Source organism: Oryx dammah, unplaced genomic scaffold (assembly GCF_014754425.2).
Source record: "Oryx dammah isolate SB20612 unplaced genomic scaffold, SCBI_Odam_1.1 HiC_scaffold_23, whole genome shotgun sequence".
NCBI lineage: Eukaryota > Metazoa > Chordata > Mammalia > Artiodactyla > Bovidae > Oryx > Oryx dammah.
In genome coordinates, this window is record NW_024070207.1 from 3,100,862 (window position 1) to 3,125,061 (window position 24,200).

Below are 24,200 nucleotides of genomic sequence, written 5' to 3' on the forward strand. Positions count from 1 at the left end.
ATCCAGATAGTGCTCCTAGGAGTGCAAGAAGTATCATGCCAAAACTTGGAATATTTCAGAATTTTTAAAAGGCAACAATAACAAAAATCATTGCTATGAGATGTAAACAAGCACTTCAACACAAACAACATATGGAAGTTTCTTAGGACTGATCCAGGGTAAGCACTATGGAACCATAATCCCATAATGAAAGACATCTATGTATCTCTTCCTACACTGACTTATCATACACATTGAAACATGCAAGCCTTTCTATATTCAACAAAATAAGTTTTGGAGAGTCTCGTCATTACAATATTTCTAATGGGCCAGGCACAGATCCATATGATAATATGGATACTGTCCCATCATCACATTTTTCAAAGGAAATAAGAAATGAAACCAGAATCTGATGAAAAGGGGAAGGTACAGAATGCAATCCCATCCATGCAAAGGTTTCATTCTGAAATCTTTTTCAGATGACTACAAAAATTCTTTCTTAAGATCCAGAAATTACAATGCCATTACTTGCTGTAGTATCCCATTTCCCTCCTCCTCTCCCCCCACCACAAAAAAAACTTTATAACTACTATAAAGCTACCTTGATATTTCCCATTCAGATAAAGATTATATTTTTTCCCTATGCTCCCAAATTCTACTTTCAATAACTCCCAATCACAGTATCAGAATCACATTAATAATTCAAACCATGACTATAAAAAAGAAAAATTCTTAGCAGATGTTAACCTGCAAGAAAAGCTATTTAATGTGCCAGAAACTCTCCCTGTTAACAATTTGCCTCTCTTCTACCCTCCCAGACCCTTGGGCCTGAAGTATACATGGTGCTTCTCTTTCCCCTCCCAACTCTATTCTCATACACCTTTGAATTGTTTTCATCAGCCTGATTCTGATCTACTGTGTTCCAGATCACACTTTCAACTTCTGACAGTTCACAGTTCTTGGTTAAGAGGAATGGCTCTGGTGGAAAGCATATTTAGGTTTAAATCTCACTGACACCAATTTTTAGTCACAGAATTTGGGCAAATTATTTAACCACTCTAACTCAATTTATCAGTAGTAAGTTGTTTTTTATTTTTTTAAATAAGGTAAAGTGAAAGTAAACAAGGCAATGTGTTCAGGACTTAGAAAAATGCCTCAATAAATGGTACATAACTTTCCCTCAAACCTCATTCTTGCTTTTATGCCCAGCTTATTGCCTAACACCTAGTAATTCTCTGAGCTCGATTTGTTCTGAGCTTTCTGATCCTGTTCTCTTCTTTGATTCTGGCCTCCTCCTCTGACAGTGACTTGATAGGTTAAGAAATAATCCTTATCTAAATATGTTCCCAAGGCTTTCAAGTATCTCAACCAGATTCAGCTTAACCAAGGGCCTTTTTTTCCAGACCCCCCCACAGGTCTTTCAAAACCACTTCAGAATCTTGGTTTCCATTTAAATTTGAAGAAGCCAACTGTAGCAACTGCTAGGAATACCTTCCTAAAAACCTACAAACATAGGTTAGAATGAGTGGTAGCTTTTATTAAAAATCTTAAACCGTATAATCAGAGTTTATTTTACTATATTTAAAGTGAGTTGTTCTTGTTGCTATCCAGTTGCTCAGTCATGTCTGACTCTTTGCGACTCCATGGATTGCAGCACACAAGGCTTTCCTGTCCTTCACTATCTCCTGGAGTTTGTTCACATTCTTATCCATTGAGTTGGTGATGCCATCCAATCCCCTTCTCTTCCTGCTCTCAATTCTTCCCAGCATCAGGGTCTTTTCCAATAAGTCACCTCTTAGCATCAGGTGGCCAAAGTGTTAGAGCTTCAGCATCAGTCCTTCCAATGAATATTCAGGATTGACTTCATTTAGGATTGGCTGGTTTGATCTCCTTGCAGCCCAAGGGACTCACGGGAGTCTTCTCCAGCATCATAGTTCAAAAGAAGTGAGATATACATACTTTCTAATGGGGTTTCCAGGTGGTGCTAGTGGTAAAGAACCCACCTGCCAATGCAGGAGATGTAAGGGACATGGGTTTATCCCTGGGTCAGGACGATGCCCTGGAGGAGGGCATGGCAACCTAGTCAGGTGTTCTTGCCTAGATAATCCCATGGACAGAGAAGCCTGGCAGGCTACAGTCCATAGAGTCGCAAAGAGTTGGACACAACTGAAGCAACTCAGTATACCCTCATACCTTCAGATGTCTTACAAGTAGAGACACTGCATCAGCTACAATGCATGGGGACAAAGGCAACTTGCCTCATAAAGTGACAAGATCAATGAAATCAAGCTCTAGCCATATGCCAAGATAAAATATCTTCAGTATCAGTTGAAAAAAAAGAAAAAAGAAATAATTCTTTGAGCATATTGGATGGCAAAAATTTATGATTACCTCAAAAAGTATACCTAACTCCTGATGCAGTTCTTCAGATAATCAAGATATGCAGTTCATTTATCCAGCTAACACAAAATACCTAACAAATCACTAGACCATGAACTTCGGAAACTATGGCTCCCTGGAGCATTTATCTTTCTTACAAAACCTATCCAGAATTCTGTCGTACCAATAGCACATAGTCTATTTGGCATCATGAGTCTAGACTTTCTTCAGTTATTTGGAACTGCCTTTCTTGCTAATCTTCTAGCAAGGCTGGGATCTCAACTCAGGGATGCCCTTGGATATGAATGAATGAATTTCCCAAAAGATAACAATTTAAGAATCAGAGGAGTATTCACGTCATTTGATAGAGTAAGTACTCTGCGATTACTGGCCTCTGAAGACAACGTTCACTATTCCTATTATGTGTGTGCATAATTGCCCTTCTGCAAGTATCTTCTTGAGATAAGATTGGCTTTGAAAATATTTCTAAATCTTGGAAATATTTCTAAACCTAGGCATAGAATTTTATCATTCAACTGTGAGTTCCCTGAGGTCAAGGAATGTGTCCCTTTTCATTTTTATCCTTGATATTTAGCACACTTAGTAAACATTTAATTTACTGAATTCATTTATTGAATTCTGGCTCGACTTGGAGATTGATTTTTCTGATATTCTGATGAAAAGGTGACAATAATTCCGAGAAGAGATTTTCCTGGCAGGTTGCTGGAAACTTCTCTGTGAATAATTGCTAGGAGCTAAACTGGAATTGTTTGTTTCTTTGCTTTCCTTCTTTCTTTGGGGAAAAAAAAAAGCTGGAGAATAATATTACTATGAAGACCATTTTAAAAATTATTTTAGCATTTTTGCCAGAAATAAGTGCAGCTGAAGCCCTAACCAGTAATCTGTGGTTTTCTTGATGTTTCTGGTTCTCATCTTATGATTACATTGTCAAGTTTTTGTAATAATTTTTTGATAAATGAATTTATTCATAGTAGGAGAGGGCGACTTTTAACAAATCCATTATACTCTCACTATTGAAAGAAAGGTTTAGAGGTTAGTGATCAAGTGTCTTAGAATAAGATATATGCAATCATTCCAAACTACAACAGTCCCTTTTGACACAGATCAACATCTGAAGCATAGTGGCTGCCCACAGGAATCTGATAGAGTGGCAGAGACTCTTACATGATAGAAGAAAGCAGACTGCTTATTCCCAATTATGCCTGTTTCCTGGTCCATACCTGAATCCTGCCTTGTATTTTTTCAGTCTTGTGAATCTTCCTAGTGTTTTCTCTCAGGCTAAACCGACCAATTACATCCTGTGATGTCCTTAAATAATCCAGTGATAGGAGGCTTCAGTTGTACAAGGAGTCTAATGACACTCCAAGAAATTTTCATCCAATTCTCACCTGTGTATATACCACCAACAGGTTAAATTTACAATGCCCCCAATAGATCTCAGTTTCCATCCCAAATTTATCCCTCCCTGTACTTCATATTTTCCATATTTGAAAAACCATATCCTATCACTAGTACTATTGAGGCTTAAAACAGCAGGGCAATCTTGGGCTTTTCTCTTTCTCTTACCTCCCTCATCCAGTGACTAAGCCCTCCTGATTTCCCCTCTTTCATAGCTCTCTAACTAAAATTTACTTCTCGTTTCTAATGCTACTATCTACTCAATTAATTAATATAATAAATATTTATTAGGTACATACTTTTGTCAGGCACCTTAGTAAGTGTTGAGGATGCCAAGATATATTTTTACCTACTCTTTACTCTTAGTTATCTTCCATAGCTATGTATATTAGTACAGAAGTCTGAAAGTGAAGTGAGGCATACCTCAGGGAATGATCAAATCTCCCTTGGGTGAGTGAGAAAGTCTTCAGAGAGGACCTAAACATCGAACTAAGTATGTACACTATTATTCAATTAAAAGTCTAAATATAGACAAATACCATATATCACTTATATGTCTAAAATAGGACATAATGAACTTATCCATGAAATAGAAATCAACTCACAGACATAGAGAACACACTTGCGGTTGCCAAGAAGGAGGATTGGGGAAGGAAGGATGGGGAGTTTAGGATTAGCCAATGCAAACTATTATATACAGAATGGATAAACAAGGTCCTATTGTATAGAATAGGGAACAATATTCAGTATCATGTAATAAACCATAATGGAAAAGTATTTATAAAAGAATATAAATATTTAACCAAATCATTTTGTTGTCCAGCAGAAACTAACACAACCATGTAAATCAACGATACTTTCATAAAATAAAATTTTTAAGTCTAATTATAGAACTGAAGGTAAGGAAAGGTAAGCAAGGCAGGGAAAATATATTGAAAGAATAATGTGCAACAGAAAGGCAATTCAGTAGAGATAAAGCTGGAGAAGAAAGCAGGAGACAGTTCATGGAGGGTCTTGCATGCCATGCTAGGAAGATTCTACTTGAACTAGTTGCCACTGAAGAATTTTAAGCAAGATAGTATTTCTTTCAGAGAAAAACAGACCTCTGTTCAGAAATATAACCGGTAATAGATCAATAAATAGACTAGAGATGGGGAAAGAGTTGAAGTAGAAATATTAGTTAAAAGATTAAGTATTGTAAGAGAATAATGACTAAGGTCTAAACTAAATCTGTAACAATAAAGATTAAGAAGAGAGGACCGTTAAAGTTCAAGTGGTGGTCAAATTCATAATTCCTATCTAGCATCTGTCTGGGTCACATTAACTGAGATTGGAAATGTAGGAAGGGAATTAGTTAGAAAAAATTACTTCATCTTTCAGTTCAGTTCAGTTCAGTCGCTCAATCGTGTCCGACTCTTTGTGACCCCATGAATCGCAGCACACAAGGCCTCTCTGTCCATCACCATCTCCCGGAGTTCACTCAGACTCACGTCCGTCGAGTCCGTGATGCCATCCAGCCATCTCATCCTTGGTCGTCCCCTTCTCCTCCTGCCCCCAATCCCTCCCAGCATCAGAGTCTTTTCCAATGAGTCAACTCTTCGCATGAGGTGGCCAAAGGACTGGAGTTTCAGCTTTAGCATCATTCCTTCCAAAGAACACCCAGGGCTGATCTCCTGCAGAATGGACTGGTTGGATCTCCTTGCAGTCCAAGGGACTCTCAAGAGTCTTCTCCAACACCACAGTTCAAAAGCATCAGTTCTTCGGTGCTCAGCTTTCTTCACAGTCCAACTTTCACATCCATACATGACCACAGGAAAAACCATAGCCTTGACTAGACGGACCTTAGTCAGCAAAGTAATGTCTCTGCTTTTGAATATACTATCTAGGTTGGTCATAACTTTTCTTCCAAGGAGTAAGTGTCTTTTAATTTCATGGGTGCAGTCACCATCTGCAGTGATTTTGGAGCCCCAAAAAATAAAGTCTGACACTTCATCTTTAAACATGCTGAATTTGAGATGTGCATGGCTATACATGAGTATAAACTCAGCAAGCAATCCCAAATCAACCAAAGTTTAGGAGAAAGACAGTGACCTGGATTTATGAATCACTGATACACAGATTATATTATAAGCCTTATAAGAATGCTTAACATTACCCATTATATTAGTTAGAAGTTGATTTGGCTAAAAGTGACAGAAAATTAAAAAAATAGCAGCAGCTTAAATAAAAAGAAGTTTATTTCTCTTTCCAAAAGCAAACAGTTCAGGGTAGCTAGAGTGGTTTCTCAAAGTCATAAGGAATATAGATTCCTTTCCTGGGCTGTTCCATCATTCTCAAGCCATAGCCTTTACTTCATGAACCAAGATAACTGCTTGAGTTCCAGCAATCATACCTATATTCCAGCAAGCATGAAGGAAAGAGAGAAGGAATGCTCCTTTCCTATGAGCGCTTTCTGAGCACTGCATACAATATTCCTACCTAATTTCCCCTGGTCAAGAAGTTTGAATGAAGTCATTAGTAAGGGAATCAGGTTGCAGGGAGCTGAGAAGTAAATATAGGGAAGAAAACGGAGACAGCAAGTAAACAGTACTCTTGGCAAATTTACCTTTAAAAAAGAAGAGAAAGTGAAATCCATGGATACAGGAATCTTTTATTTTTGCATTGGGAGAGGTTTATGTATATAGAATACTGGAGATGAGCCATTAGAAACAAACAAATGAAGATATTTCAGCCAATGGAATAAGGCTAATGCTTCAGAGAAAGCAGAAAGAAATAAGAGAAAGATGGCAAGTGAAAAAAATCAAACTTGAACAGAAGAAACTGCTTTTTCTAGGACTGAAGGAAAATTTTAGCTCAGAAAGTGAAGAAAAACTAAAGAGCCTCTTGATGAAACTGAAAGAGGAGAGTGAAAAAGTTGGCTTAAAGCTCAACATTCAGAAAACTAAGATCATGGCATCTAGTCCCATCACTTCATGGGAAATAGATCAGGAAACAGTGGAAACAGTGGCTGACTTTATTTTTCTGGGCTCCAAAATCACTGCAGATGGTGATTGCAGCCATGAAATTAAAACATGCTTACTCCTTGGAAGGAAAGTTATGACCAACTTAGATAGCATATTAAAAAGCAGAGACATTACTTTGTCAACAAAGGTCCGTCTAGTCAATGCTATGGTTTTTCCAGTGGCCATGTATGGATGTGAGAGTTGGACTGTGAAGAAAGCTGAGCACTGAAGAATTGATGCTTTTGAACTGTGGTGTTGGAGAGGACTCTTGAGAGTCCCTTGGACTACAAGGACATCCAACCAGTCCATCCTAAAGGAGATCAGTCCTGGGTGTTCACTGGAAAGACTGATGTTGAAGCTGAAACTCCAATACTTTGGCCACCTGATCAAAGAGCTGACTCATTTGAAAAGACCCTGATTCTGGGAAAGATTGAGAGCAGGAGGAGAAGGGCATGATAGAGGATGAGATGGGTGGGTGGTATCACCAACCCGATGGACATGGGATTGGGTGGACTCTGGGAGTTGGTGATGGACAGGAAAGCCTGGTGTGCTGCAGTTTATGGGGTCGCAAAGAGTCAGACATGACTGAAAAATTGAACTGAAGTGAACTGGCATTTCAGAGGTTGAAAGTTCTTATTGTCTGAGTTGGGGCACATGCTTAAAATGAAGAAGTGCCAAAACACAGTTACAAAAATAGTAAGACTTATTTTCCAACACTTAATAATTTAGTAAGAAGACTACCTTACTTTTAGTCACTGTTCCCAGTATATTTCCAGGATTTCCTAATTTCTGTACCTTTGCTCACATTCTTCCCCAACTGGATTGTACCTCAACACCTACTTACAGTCCAAAATCAAACTCTAGTGCCTTTTTCTCTATTCTTCCTCTGCTCCCTTAGCTAGGAATTATTTTTTCATCCTCTAGCTTCCTGAGAATTTACACGTACCTTTCTTCTATCACTTATATTTTTCAGTCTTAATTTATAGTCAATTACATATATGCTTTATTTTCTTTTATGTTAATTGCTTTGTCAAATTTGGGTCCTAGTTAAATTCATTCATTTATCTCTCTCACCATGTCTTCTGTAGACATGAAATGCACAATAAAGAAATATTTATACAGTCAATGAAGGCACCAAGGTGCTCCCTTCATGAATCTTGATCAATGGCAATGATGAACATTAGTTCACATGCCCAACCCTAGGCTTTCCAAGAGAATGTCTAAGTCAGACATCCAAAGTACATGCTTTCTCTTTGTCTAAATACAAATAGCTATTTCTTTAAACAAAAGCAAGTCACAAGTCCAAAGTATGGACAACTTTAAGCAAAGGAATCCAATCTCACTATGAAATCATTTGCTGAATGTCTGGCCACCCTGGCAGTAGCACAAACACCAAGAACCCACTGATGTTCAAACTCAAGCAACGTAGTATTGCAGACAACAGACAGGAAGCAGCAGTTCACCTGCAGGAAGACCATGCTGCAATGTGACATTTTAAAATATAATGACTCAATCTGAACTTACAAGTTCATGCATGTTAGGCAAAGAAGGAGACTAAGAACAGAGTGCAATAAGTGACACAAGATAAGAACATAAAGGTACAGCAATTCAGATATAATGGCAGGGTCCATGGGTCAGAGATGGATCATGCCAATATCTCCCATCCTCATAAAATATCCATAAAGAAGCCACATGCACTTGCGAGAAATCAGGTCATATCCTCCCCTTTTTATAAACCAGAAAAGTACGGCAAATTATAATAACCATTTTATGCTCACACAAAATCAGCCAGGGGAGAACATTTTAGAAAATTCCAAGATTCCTTTCCTGGAGAAAAAAGAAAACTTAAATAAATACATGCTGGTATATATGAAAGGCTCTGCTTATAACAATGTGCTTATACATAATATTGGGGTTTATTAAAATCAGATATTTAAAAATCATCATCTAAGAAATCCAAGAGAAAAAGCTAATATGCACTGGAATCAAGACTTAGTCCTTGTTGAAGGAGAAAGCCAAAATAGCTTAATTAATTTGTTCTTCTGATTAAAAAATAGAGGTAGGAGTCTAAGTATCTGATATAAATATAACAACTCATTTTTCCTTCTGAAACAAAATATAATTGAAAATTATAAAGAAAACCTCAGGAAATAATTTAGTTTTTCCTTTTTAATGCCTTTACCTATAAAGACACTTGTACAGTCACAGAATTTTAGAGATTTAATGATCTGATAAATCAGTTGCTTTAAGCATCTCAATCCCTTACACACACTGGCATTCCATTTTGCTGAATGAATAAATGCATGAATAAATGTGTTGTTAAAGTACTCTAATATGACATTTTTCATATAAACAATTTTTTTTTTCCAAAAAAGTGAAAATAATTGACCAAAAGCACTCTACTATTGGGAAATCTGGGTTTCACTGTTGACTCAGTGGTAAAGAATCTGCCTGCCAAAGCAGCAGAAGCAGGTTCCATCCTTGAGTCAGGAAGATACCCTGGAGAAGAAAATGGCAACCCACTGCAGGAATACTCTTGTTTGGAGAACCCCATGGACCCTAGCATGCTATAGCCGGTGGAGTTGCAAAGAGTCAGACAAGACTTAGCAACTGAATAGCGAACAACAGCAGTGGGTAATCTAGGACTAGAAATGAGGTTTCCTAAGGTTTTCTTTTATAAGAGCATAAGAGGAGGAGATCTTAGGCACCTATCAGGGTACGACTTTAGCTATCGGTTTTGGAGATGCTAGAAGCTGTGTGTCAGAAAAGAGAAAGCAAACATTCTATATTAATCCCAGTTTACACTTACCATTGTCATGCTACTGTCTTTCCTTGAAAAATTATTAAATTAGTATTGAACAATAGAGTTGGAAAGGACCTCACTCATTCAACAAACGTTTATTGAGCATCTACACTGTGCCAGACACGGTTCTTGGTGCTGGAGATACATGAGAAGGCAAGAGAGACAAAATTTTTGTCCACATAGAATGTACATTCTAGTGAACTTAGAGATGACAAGTCCCTCCATTTAAAAAAATATATTATTAACATATGGGTTGATTTACTGTGCTGTGTTAGTTTCAGTTATATAGCAAAGTGATTCAGTTATACATGCACATACATATTGTGTGTGTGTGTAAATATATATATATATATATATGTGTGTTCTTTTTCAGGTTCTTTTCCATTATAGGTTATTACAAGATATTGAATACAGTTCCCTATGTAATACAGTAGGTCCTTGTTGCCTCTGTTTCTTAAATAGATAAGGAAGCTGATCCCCCAACAGTAGAAGTAACTTAGACCTCTGTCACACAGTGCTCTTGTAATAAGTCTGAACTTGGAACTCAGGTTCCTTAGTATACTTCACTTTCCACTATGCCATGCCAGCTTACAAGTTTCTAAAAAAGCAGACCCACTGCTTTCCAATCTCTCTTTCTCTCTCTCCCCCCGTTTTGCACTCCCTCTCTCTCATCCTCTTCCCCTCTCATCATCCCAGGTCACTCTGCATCAGCATCATACTGGCTATCAATAGCCAAGGTTTTGAATCAATTTATGACAATAAGAGAAAACATAGAATTAATATAATTATAGCACCTAGCTGCTTTTAAGACTATGTCTCTAAAATTGTTTAAGTCTGGAGCAAGGGAAACAAAAAAAAAAAAAAAAGAAGGAAGGTAGGAAAATAAAAAGAAACAAAGATAGCTGTAAAGGAGGGAGGAGGGTGGGAAGAAAATCAAGCAAGCAATGCCTTAAAAGTGCACACAAACTGCAAATCAGGTTTCCAGTACTCTGCCAAACTGTTGATTGCTGTGCAGTTTAAAGGGGAAAATTGCAGTCAGATACAAATTTCCTAGATCTAAGTTGAGAATGAAAAGCAGTTAAAACTATGGAGACTTTTTCATAAACAAAACACCCTTTACTATTTGGATGCTTAAAACCCAAGAAGCATTGTTTCAGTGATTTTTCTTATGTTACTCAACTAAAATATTTAGAAAAACAGAACATGAATGATACAAATAAGAACTGTCCTTAGAACCTCAATGTGTATTGTAGGGGTAGTCATAACATTCATGAATATACACTTTAAATGGCAGAACTTGAAACTGCTCTTTGAACCCAAATCTATTGATCATCAGTTCCATTCGGCTATATTTCTTATGTTTGAAAAAAAATCAATGTTCCTACAGAAGGATAAAATGGATTATATTAAAAGAGAAAATACTTACAAAATTCAAAACACCTTTTTTTTTTTTTACCTTTTAAAATGTGAAAAAAAAAATTCCATTTCATCTGGGATCATAGCATTGAACCAAAGTCAACTCTATTGATGCAACAAAGAGCAGTTAAATCAAAGAGGCAGTTAGAACAATATAGACTACAAAGAAAACGTCAGTTGACTAAATTCAATAAAATTGTTTCTCTTTTTGTTTTGCTTTGTTTTTTTGTATTATATTTATTCAAACCATTTTGCATTAAGCAAGTGTGAATGGCTATAAACCATTTTAAAAAGTCTACTGAAAGCTTTGAACTATCTTTTGTAAAAACAAACAGTCAACAAATAATAAAGTGTGCAAGATTCTTTAAAATACTGAACACTAGGCTTAATGCTTTAATTACCTAAAAAGAATGGGAAGCATTCAATAAATTCAACCCACATTTTCTAACTGAAAAAATTGATCGTAAGTATGTATAAATTTTGTTATGCAAAAACCTTGAGAATCTTACAAAATGATTTTTCACATTTTACTCACCATTCAAAATCTACAAATGGCTCAGATTATTTCTCTAAAAATTTACTTAAAAGTGAGGTGCTTTTTTTTGCATTGAAGAAGTATGCTCTATGTTATCTAAATGAATTTCCCACATAATTTAAACTATAATGTCAAGTATGAAAACAGTGTTAAATTGCAACATATATAATGACAAGAATAAGAGGGAATTCTCTAGCGGTCCAGTGGTTAGGGATTCTTCACTTTTCCTGCCAAGGGACTGAGTTCAATCCCTGGTCAGTGAAAGACCCACAAGCAGCAGAGAGTGGCAAAAAAAAAAAAAAAAAAGTAATAAGAAAACAATGTCCATTATAACTACCATAAGTTAATATTTTTCTGGGAATATTAGTCAATTTAATACTATAAATGGAAAATACATTGCAAAATAAAGAGTTGTTTACTATTTTTCATACTAGGTATGATTATCTAGTAGACATTTCATGAGAATCAACTGCTGCTGCTGCTGCTAAGTCGTTTCAGTCATGTCCAGCTTTGTGCAACCCCATAGATGGCAGCCCACCAGGCTCCCGACCCTGGGATTCTTGAAAGTGAAAAGTGAAAAGGAAGTCTCTCAGTTATGTCCAACTCTTCGCGACCCCGTGGGCTGCAGCCTACCAGGCTCCTCCGCCCATGGGATTTACCAGGCAAGAGTACTGGAGTGGGGTGCCATTGCCTTCTCTGGAGAATCAACTGGATGAACCATTAAAATGAATATGAGAGTTTAGAACAGTGATAATGAGAGCAATAAAAAATAAATACATAAAATGAATGAAAACATAATGGAAGGAGATATACTATTTAAAACAGGAACAAAATATTACAAAATAGTTAATGTTGAACTAAGTATCCAGGAAGTAGAACTCAACTCTACTATAAGATATAAAAGAATATGCATACAGATGCAAGGAGCTATGGACTCTCATAACTCAATAAAGGAAAAGAACAAAATAATTCAAAACTAGAGAAAAGACAAACTAGAAAAATGAAAAGGTATATGCCAACTAAAATTGGAAAAAATTCACTGATGATAGATATAAAATATATCCTAAATTACAAATATAAAATCATGTTAACACAGAGCTGTTTCAGTTTCAGTTCAGTCGCTTAGTTGTGCGCAACTCTTTGCAACCTCATAAACTGCAGTGCGCCGGGTCTCCCTGTCTATCAACAACTCCTGGAGTTTACTCAAACTCATGTCCATTGAGTCAGTGATGCCATGCAACCATCTCATCCTTGGTAGACCCCTTCTCCTCCTGCCCACAATCCCTCCCAGCATCAGGGTCTATTCAAATGAGTCAGTTCTTCGCATCAGGTGACCAAAGTATTGGAGTTTTAGCTTCACCATCAGCCTTTCCAGTGAATATGCAGGGTTTATTTCCTTTAGGATGGACTGGTTGGATGTCCTTGCAGTCCAAGGGACTCTCAAGAATCTTCTCCAACACTACAGTTCAAAAGCATTAATTCTTCGGCGCTCAGCTTTCTTCACAGTCCAACTCTGACATCCACATATGACTACTGGAAACACCATATCCTTGACTAGATGGACCTTTTTTGACAAAATAATGTCTCTGCTTTTTAACATGCTGTCTACATTGGTCATAGCTTTTCTGCCAAGGAGCAAGTGTTTTTTAATTTCATGGCTGCAGTCACCATCTACAGTGATTTTGGAGTCCCAAAAAATAGTCTGTCACTGTTTCCCCATCTATTTGCAATGAAGTAATGGGACTAGATGCCATGGTCTTACTTTTCTGAATGTTGAGTTTTAAGCCAACTTTTTCACTCTCCTCTTTCACTTTCATCAAGAGGCTCTTTAGTTCTTCTTCACTTTCTGCCATAAGGGTGTTGTCATCTGCATATCTGAGGTTATTGATGTTTCTCCTGGAAATCTTGATTCCAGCTTATGCTTCATCCAGACCAGCGTTTCTCATGATGTACTCTACATATAAGTTAAATAAGCAGGGTGACAGTATACAGCTTTGATGTACTCCCTTCCCTATTTGGAACCAGTCTGTTGTTCCATGTCCAGTTCTGACTATTGCTTGCTGACCTGCCTGCAGATTTCTCAAGAGGCAAGTCAGGTAGTCTGGTAATCCTATCTGTTGAAGAATTTTCCAAAAATTGTGATCCACACAGTCAAAGGCTTTGTCATACTCAATAAAGCAGAAGTAGATGTTTTTCTGGGACTCTCTTGCTTTTTCCATGATCCAAGGGATGTTGGCAATTTGATCTCTGGTTCCTCTGTCTTTTCTAAATCCAGCTTGAACATCTGGAAGTTCACGGTTCATATACAGTTGAAGCCTTGCTTGAAGAATTTTGAGCATTACTTTACTAGCATGTGAGATGAGAGCAATTGTGCAGTAGCTTGAGCATTCTTTGGCATTGCCTTTCTTTGGGATTGGAGTGAAAATTGACTTTTTCCAGTCCTGTGACCACTGCTGAGTTTTCCAAATTTGCTGGCATATTGAGTGCAGCACTTTCATAGCATCATCTTTTAGGATATGAAATAGCTCACGGAATTCCATCACCTCCACTAGCTTTGTTCATAGTGATGCTTCCTAAGGCCCACTTGACTTCACATTCCAGGATGTCTGCCTCTAGGTGAGTGATCATACCAAAGTGATTATCTGGGTCCTGAAGATCTTTTTTGTATAGTTCTTTGTGTATTCTTGCCACCTCTTCTTAATATATTCTGCTTTTGTTAGGTCTCTACCATTTCTGTCCTTTACTGAGCCCATCTTTGCATGAAATGTTCCCTTAGTATCTCTAATTTTCTTGAAGAGATCTCTAGTCTTTCCCATTCTATTTTTTTTTCCTCTATTTCTTTGCTTTGATCATTGAGGAAGGCTTTCTTATCTCTCCTTGCTTTTTTTTTGGAACTCTACATTCAAATGGGTATATCTTTCCTTTTCTCCTTTGCTTTACATTTCTCTTCTTTATTCAGCTATTTGTAAGCCCTCCTCCAACAACCATTTTTCCTTTTTTCATTTCTTTTTCTTGGGGATGGTCATTATCATGGTCTCCTGCACAATGTTACAAACCTCCGTCCATAGGTCTTCAGGCACTCTGTCTATCAGATCTAATCACAGAGCTGGGGTTGCCACAAATGACTGCATATCTCTGAAAGGTTCTTCAGAAGTGTAAGACAAAGTTGTTCAAATTATTCATTCCCTTTAATTCAAACATTACATTTGCAGGTTTCAAGGAAATAATCTTATTTATATGTAAGTACATTGCTATAAATTGTTCTTTTCAACATCACTTACAATTATGAAAAATTGGAAACAACCTGAACATTCAGTCATATGTCTGTGTGTGTGTGTGTGTGTGTGTGTGTGTGCACACTCAGTCACTCAGTCATGTCCAACTCTTTGGGACCCACTGGAGAGCAGCCTTCCAGGCTCCTCTGCCCGTGGGATTTCCCAGGCAAGAATACTGGAGTGGGTGCCACTTCCTACTCCAGGGCACCTTCCTGACCCAGCGGTTGGACTCACATCTCCTGCATCTCGTATATTGGCAGGCAGATTTTTTTTTTTTTTTACCACTGAACCACCTGGGAAGCCATTCAAGCATATATGATTAGCTACATAAGTTATTCATTTGTTTGATGAATACTACACAGATTGTGCTTCCAGGTGGCTTAATGGTAAAGAATTCACCTGCCCAGCAGAGACATGGGTTCAATCCCTGAGTTGGGAAGATCCTTTGGAGAAGAAAATGGCAATCCATTCTAGTATTCTTGCCTGCGAAGTCCCATGAACAGAAAAGCTGGGCCACCTATAATCCAGGAGATTGCAAAAGAGTTGAACAAGACTTGATGATTAAAACAATAACAACACAGATTTTAAAAATGACAAATGTGTTAATTACACTTTAAATGTAAAATCATATAAAATAATTTTATTTTTGCTTATACATATATTTAATTTTTCCTTATTTATTAAATAAATTATGTTGAACGTGTGTTTATCTTTTCTCAATGTCTCAGGGTCATTTTATGTTAATTTGCTGACCATTAATCATTAGTGAATATATATTAATGTGTTGGTTATTGACAATTAACTATAATTTGGGCTTCCCTGCAATGTGGTTAAGAATCCACCTGCAATGTGGGAGACCTGGGTTTGATCCCTGGGTTGGGAATATTCCCTGGAGGAGGGCATAGCAACCCACTCCAGTAGTTTTGCCTAGAGAATCCCCATGGACAGAGGAGCCTGGTGGCTACAGTCCATGGGGTCCCAAAGAGCTGGACACGACTGAATGACTAAGCACAGCACATACTGGTCTCCAAAAAGTGACTTCTAGGTGACCTAGAGTTTACTAAAGGGTATGATTTTTTTATGACCTCTCACTAAATGACATCAGAGGGTTCTCTCTCATCTTCCAGGCTGGTAGCAGCAAGGAAAATAGAGGTTTAGGTTGAAGGTTCCTATCCTAAGTGCAGAACTTGGCATTTTCACCTAAGAGATACAGTTTCTGGAGGCCATGGTAAAATTCAAAATGTTTCATCTTGGAAACAAGCTAAACCTGTATGTCATGCAAACCATCCAAATCCAAACAGAGAGAGAAATTCTGGGCATAAAATCAACACAATGAAAACTGTGGGGTAAATGTATAAAGCAGAGAGTTGGAACAGTCTAGAGTAATTTCCTAAGCCAAGTATTTGTCACTGCAGTGGGGACTTTTTATGCTTCTGTGGCTCAAGATGAGAAATGAACTATGACCTAAAGTGTTCAACTCAGAGCAGAGGCACATACACATTGCTCTGCTTTTTAAGTTTTTAGATTTTATCATTATATTTTCTCCCTCTTCTTTTTCCTTTACAACCTGCCACTTATGCTGTCAGTGTGTCTTCCCGTTTTCTGAATATTCTCTCTTCTAATTTGTTTCTTAGCATTTGCTAGAGACTGGAAAATCACATAGCCAAATATGTCTGAAAGCCTTCAGTACAAAAAAAGTGATGATAAAACTGATGGCATTAGAAAATCACCATTTTGCAACCATTATACTAATAATTTGTTCTAAGAATCACCAACAGCCACTAAAACTATTAGGTGATATTTGAAGAATGATATACTATATTTACATAGTATCAAAACACTTCTCCACAAATTACCTGTTAATTAGAAACAGCAGAGCAAACTAGCAGACAACATGTGAAAATAAAAGTTAACATCACTGGTGATGGGAAATGCAATGTAGCTTAAAGGACACAACATTACTTCTATGATGTTTTTACCCCAAACGGATGACTTGAATTTAAACATAAGGAAATATAAGATGAATACAAACTGAGGCATATTCTGCAAAATATATGGCCTATAAAATTCTCTAAGCCAGGCTTCAACAGTAAGCGAACCAAGAACTTCCAGATGTTCCGGCTGGGTTTAGAAAAGGCAGAGGAACCAGCGATCAAATTGCCAACATCCACTGGACCATAGAAAAAGCAACAGAGCTCCAGAAAAAACATCTACTTCTGCTTGATTGAGTATGACAAAGACTTTGACTTTGTGGATCACAACAATGTGTGGAAAATTCTTCAAGAGATGGCAATACCAGACCAGCTTACTGCCTCCTGAGAAATCTGTATGCAGGTCAAGAAGCAACAGTTAGAACCAGACATGGAACAAAGGACTGTTTCCAAATCAAGAAAGGAGTAGTTCAAGACTGTATATTGTCACCCTGCTTATTTAACTTATATACAGAGTACATCATGTGAAATGTCAGGCTGGATGAAGCACAAGCTGGAATCAAGACTGCTGGGAGAAATACCAATAACCTCAGATACACAGATGACACCACCATTATGGCAGAAAGCAAAGAAGAACTGAAGAGCCTCTTGATGAAAGTGAAAGAGGAGAGTGAAAAAAAACTGGCTTAAAACTCAATATTCAAAAGACAAAGATCATGGCATCTGGTCCCATCACTTCATGGCAAATAGATGGGGATACAGTGGAAACAGTGGCAGACTTTATTTTGGGTGGCTCCAAAATCACTGCAGATGGTGACTGCAGCCATGAAATTGAAAGACACTTGCTCCTTGGAAGAAAAGCTATGACCAATCTAGAAAGCACATTAAAAAGCAGAGACATTACTTTGCCAACAAAGGTCCATCTAGTCAAAGCTATGGTTTTTCCAGTAGCCATGGATGGATGTGAGAGTTGGATCATAAAAAATGCTTAGTGCCAAAGAATTAATGCTTTAGAACTGTGGTGTTGGAGAAGATGCTGGAGATTTCCTTGGACTGCAAGGAGATCAAACAAGTCAATCCTAAAGGAAATCAGTCCTGGATATTCACGGGAAGGACTGATACTGAAGCTGAATCGCCAACACTTTGGCAACCTGGTGCGAAGAACCGATTCATTTGAAAAGACCCTGATGCTGGGAAAATTGAAGGCAGGAGGAGAAAGGGATGACAGAAGATGAGATGGTTGGATGACTTCACCGACTCAATGGACATGAATTTGAGCAAGCTCTGGGAGTTGGTGATGGACAGGGAAGCCTGGCTTGCTACAGTCCATGGGGTTGCAAAGAATTGGATAAGACTGAGTGACTGAACTGGCTGATTGAATCTTCAAAAATATCAATATAATAAAAGACAAAGAAGGGCTGAAGTAACATTCACATTATAGACTAAAGTTGAATGGCAAACGGAATGAACGTGTGATCCTGCATTGTTAAAAATGACATTATTGGGACATTATTGGAGCAACTGGTAAAAATTGAGTATAAACTATAAGCTAGATAATAGTATTATGTGTATTATCTAAGAGAACGTATAATTAAGGAACAGTGGCAAAATATTAACAACTGTTGAATATGTGTGAAGGGTAGTTGGAGTTCTTTGTGCTATTCTTAAAGTGACTCTGTAAGTCTGAAATTAATTCAAATTAAAATTTTAAAATAGGTAATGATAAAGTATATACTTTCATTTCCCCAGAAGGCTTGACTGATATGTATTTTTGCTATTCAGATACTTTCTTGGCTAAATACCTTTTTCCTAATTAAGACAAATACAGAGAAATTAAATGTTACTAATTTATAAATTCTTTACTGTTATGCACTGAGTAGAGAGTATTTAATTTATTGATACCAAATCACACTTATATGGTTTTTTGAGTCATAATTCTATAACTCTGCACTATTCATGATCACTTACCAGTAATGAACTAGAAATTACCTGAACAAAGGAAGAATGCTACAGACTATATAGAAACATCAAAATATGTTAGCCTAGAGCTTCATAAAATGATTTTATCATTCAAACTGAATTAATTATAGGTTATGCTCATATTCAGAGAGCTGATACTTTTCTAGATGTGTGGTCAGAATAGTTGTATTGTCTAATGGTGGCAAGCAAGCAGGAGTACATAATTCAATAACATCATTTAAAAAAAATAAGCCCTGAGAAGTATTTATCCAAAAGCAAAAGAACCAACTTGGCAAAATCATCAACTTTTTTAGTGACAACTTAGAGTTTCCAGTAGTTCTAGGTGGCTCAGAGGTTAAGGAGAAGGCAATGGCTACCCACTCCAGTACTCTTGCCTGGAAAATCCCATGGACAGAGGAGCCTTGGTAGGCTGCAGTCCATGGGGTCGCTAAGAGTCAGACATGACTGAGCGACTTCCCTTTCACTTTTCACTTTCATGCATTGGAGAAGGAAATGGCAACCCACTCCAGTGTGCTTGCCTGGAGAATCCCAAGGATGGCAGAGCCTGGTGGGCTGCCGTCTATTGGGTAGCACAGAGTCGGACACGACTGAAGCGACTTAGCAGCAGCAGCAGCAGCAGAGGTTAAAGCGACTGCAATGCAGAAGACCTGGGTTCCATCTCTGGGTCAGAAAGATCCCCTGGAGAAGGAAATGGCCACCCACTCCAGTACTCTTGCCTGGAGAATCCCATGGACAGAGGAGCCTGGTGGACTACAGTCTACAGGGTCACCAAGAGTCAGACACGACTGAGTGACTTCACTTTTACTCAAGCTAAATAAGAAGTGGCTATAGTGTTCTCCACCACTACTTTATTTCTCCAGTAAGGAGACACAGCGCTATTAATCCACCACTGTTATGATTCAGACAGCCAACAGGAAATATAACTAGACTAGAGAAAATGCAGCCCATATGGATCTGCTGTTAATAGACAGAAATCATCCATTATAAATGAAAGACTAACAAAATGTGCTGAGACTGAAACTGCTTGATTTTGTGTGATAGTAAAAATCTATCATCTGAATGGAAGTGATTTTATCATTTTATTCCTGAGACTTGCTATTTTGTCAATGTTAAAAAAAATGGCTTACCCATTAATTCGTATGCTTGAATATGTTTTAATTATACAATATACATGATAACATTACTTTTGCTGACCAGATCACAATCATAATGATTCTTTCCTTCAACATAATTCCACAGAATTTTAATCATGTGTATTTTGAATAATAATAATAGTAATACTATAAATATAGCAACTATTATTAATATTAGTTGAGTACTTATTACTACTACTATGAGTAATAAACATAATACTTCTTATGTGCTTGACACTGTTCAAAGCATTATGTATAGCATTAATGTAATCCTCCTAATGACCATATAAGGTAGACATTATCATGAGCTCCATTTTAACAATAAGGAAAATAATGTTAAATTACTTGCCCAAGATAAAATTCCTAGTAAGTGGTGGAGCCTGGGTCTAGAATCCATTCTTTGAACCATATACTAAACTTCCTCAATTACTATGTTCATACACTGAGCTAAACACTCTACAAGCCTCTATTTTGGTTGAAAGTCACCTAAAACATTTAACCTCACTTAAATAAGGAAATGAGTAGAATTCACAAAAGACTTAGTTCAGAAATAAGACAAATTCAAGTTGGTTGCTTCAGCCTTTACTGACATACTCAAGACACCAGATCCTTTAAATTTCTCCACCGCTACCCAAAATGTCCACTCTATCCTACAGCTTGTTTTCCATGGCTCCAGGAAAGCTTACAAGAGCAACTTGAATGACAGGTTTCTACATTCATGTCTGTGTCAGTTTGGCTCCTCTGAGAAGCAGAAAGCAAGATGGAATTGTACATGGAAGATAGTTGGTGGAGGAATGCCTGTGAAGGATAAAGTGGGGAGGGAAGAGTAGAAGTATTCTTCAACTTCATGTCCCACAGGAGGACATCTAAACAAAATGTGATTTTTCAGAAACTTTGAATGGAAAACAGATGGCAGGTTAACCATGACCAATATCCCTTACATATCCCACAAATTCTCTGACATTTGATGCTTTAGAACCTATCAAATAGGACTTAAAATTAAGGTAAAGTGAAACAGGAGAATAAGGATGGTGGAATACAAGGACATGGAGCTAACCACTTCCCAGAAATACATCAAACATATGTCTACATGTGAAAAACAAGGTAAACAATCTTTCACTTGTTTACAAAAAGGCATGAACTTGTAACTTCTTTCACTGAAAATTACTTCTCATGAGAAAGAGCCAAATTATTCATTTTAATAATGAACAAAGCAGCAAAATGAAATACCTCAAAATCTGAAGTCAATTTATTTTCTGGTTTCTATCAACAGAAGGCACTATTGGAATGCCTATTCTGAGGGTATTCTCATGGTGCCAAAAGCACTGTTCAACATTTTTTAAACCATGTATTCCCATCAGAATCTCAAATTGATTGTGTATTTTCTGTCTACATATATAAATGCTTCAGAAAAAATTTCCCTAAGCTACCATAATATTTAAGAATTTTCTGAGAAAGTGATAAGTTCTGTCATTGAAACAAATATAGACTTGGAGTCTGAAATTCTGTATTCAGGCCATGCTCTCAAATTTTGTCTCTTTGGTAAGCCTTGTCACCACATTTAGCTCAGTTTCTCCATCTTTCAAATGTGAATCAATGCCCACCTCCTGTATCTGTCAAAGAACATAATGTGATGATCAATTTTAAAGCAATTTATAAACTGTAAAGTGTTAATAATCTATCAGTTCAGTTCAGATCAGTTGCTCAGTTGTGTCTGACTCTTTGTAACTACAGGGACTGCAGCACCCCAGGCTTCCCTGTCCATTACTAACTCCTGGAGCTTTCTCAAACTCATGTCCATTGAGTCGGTGATGCCATCCAACCATCTCATCCTCCATCATCCCTTTCTCCTCCTGCATTCAATCTTTCCAAGCATCAGGGTCTTCTCAAATGAGTCAGTTCTTTGTGTCAGGTGACCAAAGTATTGGAGATTCAGCTTCACCATCAGTTCTTCCAATGAATATTCAGAACTGACTTCCTTTAGTATTGACTCGTTTGATCTCCTTGCAATCCAAGGGACTCACAAGAGTCTTCTCCAACACCACAGTTCAAAAGCATCAATTCTTTGGTACTTAGCTTTCTTTATGGTCCAACTCTCACATCCATCCATGACTACTGGAAAAACCATAGCCTTGACCACTCTCATTACTTTGTAGACAAAGTAATGTCTCTGCTTTTTATTTTATTTTTTTAAGGTTTCTAATTAAATTTAATTTAAAATACTGGTTACACTAGGGAATAAATATACTATATGACACAGCAATCCCACTACTGGGCATATACCCTGAGAAAATCACAATTCAAAATACACATGTATCCCAATGTTCATCGCAACACTATTGCAATAGCCAGGACATGGACACAACACAGATGTCCATCAACAGATGAATAGACAAAGGATAAATGGTACATATACATGATGGAATACCACCCAGCCATGAAAAGGAATGAATTTGAGTCAATTGTAAGAGGAAAATTATTTTACAATGTTGTGTTTGTTGGTTTCCACTGAACAACATTGAAAATCATTTATATATATATATATATATATATGTATGTATGTATAGCACTCCCTCCTAAGCTTCCCTCCTCTCTCCATCCCATCCTTCTAGGTCTTCATAGAGTGCTAAACCAGGCTCCCTATGTTTTATAACAGCTTCCGAATCCTATCTATTTTACACATGATAGTGTATAGGTATCAATGCTACTTTTTCAGTTTTTCCCACCCTCTCCTTCTCCCACTGAGCCCACAAAGCCATTCTCTACCTCTGTGTTTCCATTTCTTCACTGCAAATAATTTCATCAGTACCAATTTTCTAGATTCCAATATTTGATATTTGTTTTCCTCTTTCTGATTTACTTCACTCTGTATAACAGGCTCTAGGATAATTATCTCACTACAATTGTCTCTGCTTTTTAATATGCTGTCTAGGTTGGTCATAGCTTTTCTTCCAAGGAGTAAGCGTCTTTTAATTTCATGGATGCAGTCACCATCTGCAGTGATTTTGGAGCCCCCCAAAAATAAAGTCTCACTGTTTCCATTGTTTCCCCATCTATTTCCCATGAAGTGATGGGACCAGATGCCATAATCTTCGCCTTTTGAATATTGAGTTTTAAGCCAGCTTTTTTCAGTCTCCTCTTTCACTTTCATCAAGAGGCTCTTCAGTTCCTCTTTATTTTCTGCCATAAGGGTGGTGTCATCTGCATATCTGAGGTTATTGATATTTCTCCCAGCAATCTTGATTCCAGCTTGTGTTTCTTCCAGCCCTGCATTTCCCATGATGTGCTCTGCATAGAAGTTAAATAAGCAGGGTGACAATACACAGCCTTGATGTACTCCTTTCCCAATTTGGAACCAGTCCATTGTTCCATGTCCAGTTCTAACTGTTGCTTCTTGACCTGCATATAGATTTCTCAGGAGGCAGGTAAGCTGGTCTGGTATTCCCATCTCTTTTAGAGCTTTCCACAGTTTGTTGTGACCCACACAGTCAAAGGCTTTGGCATAGTCAATAAAGTAGAAGTAAATGTTTCTCTGGAACTCTCTTGCTTTTTCTATGACCCTACATAATCGTAAAAACTAGTAAATGATAGAGTCTATATAAAAACAAGAGTACATTTACATCACAAAGCTTTAAGACACTGAAGTTGAGTACATGCTTAATGAAGTTAACTGAAAATAATTGTAAAAAAAACTATCCATAACAATCTTTCTATATATGGGGGGAGTATTTCTGGATTAGTTGTCCAGTCCAATCAACTAGTTGATTTTTTCTTTATTTAAATAAAATCCTTAATTTAGCAGAAGGTTTGTGAATCAAATGATAAAGGATACACCATAGTCTCTATAAAGTCTGTCTTTCACTGGTACATAGTAAGTTCCATCAATTTCTATAGTTATGGAAGCTATTCACAAACCACTACAATTACACGGGATGCTATAATACCTAGAACAGTGCCTCATACTAAATCTGGAAAGTCTCATAAGAGTGTCTATATGGTGTTATCTCTTTCACAAAAGTCAGTTTGATCATGCACTCTGTTGGGTTTTTTCCTATTCATCTATATTAATGTTCAAATGAGCTATTCTGAATCACAGAGAGAGATTTCTCATTCACTGCCTTCCAGTCAATACTGAGCCTGTTCCTCCTTCTTAACACCAACATTATCCCTGGGGTGAGTACCGTGAGAGGCATGTCAAACAGCCTACTCAAGCAGCAGATATTCCATAGGTGAATGATAGTGGACAATGGATTCTCTCCATTTATATACAGAGAAAGTTCATCCCCTTTCCTTGTGAAAAGAGGCAATGGACAAAAAACTTTTGCTCTTTTGAGGTGAAATGGAAATG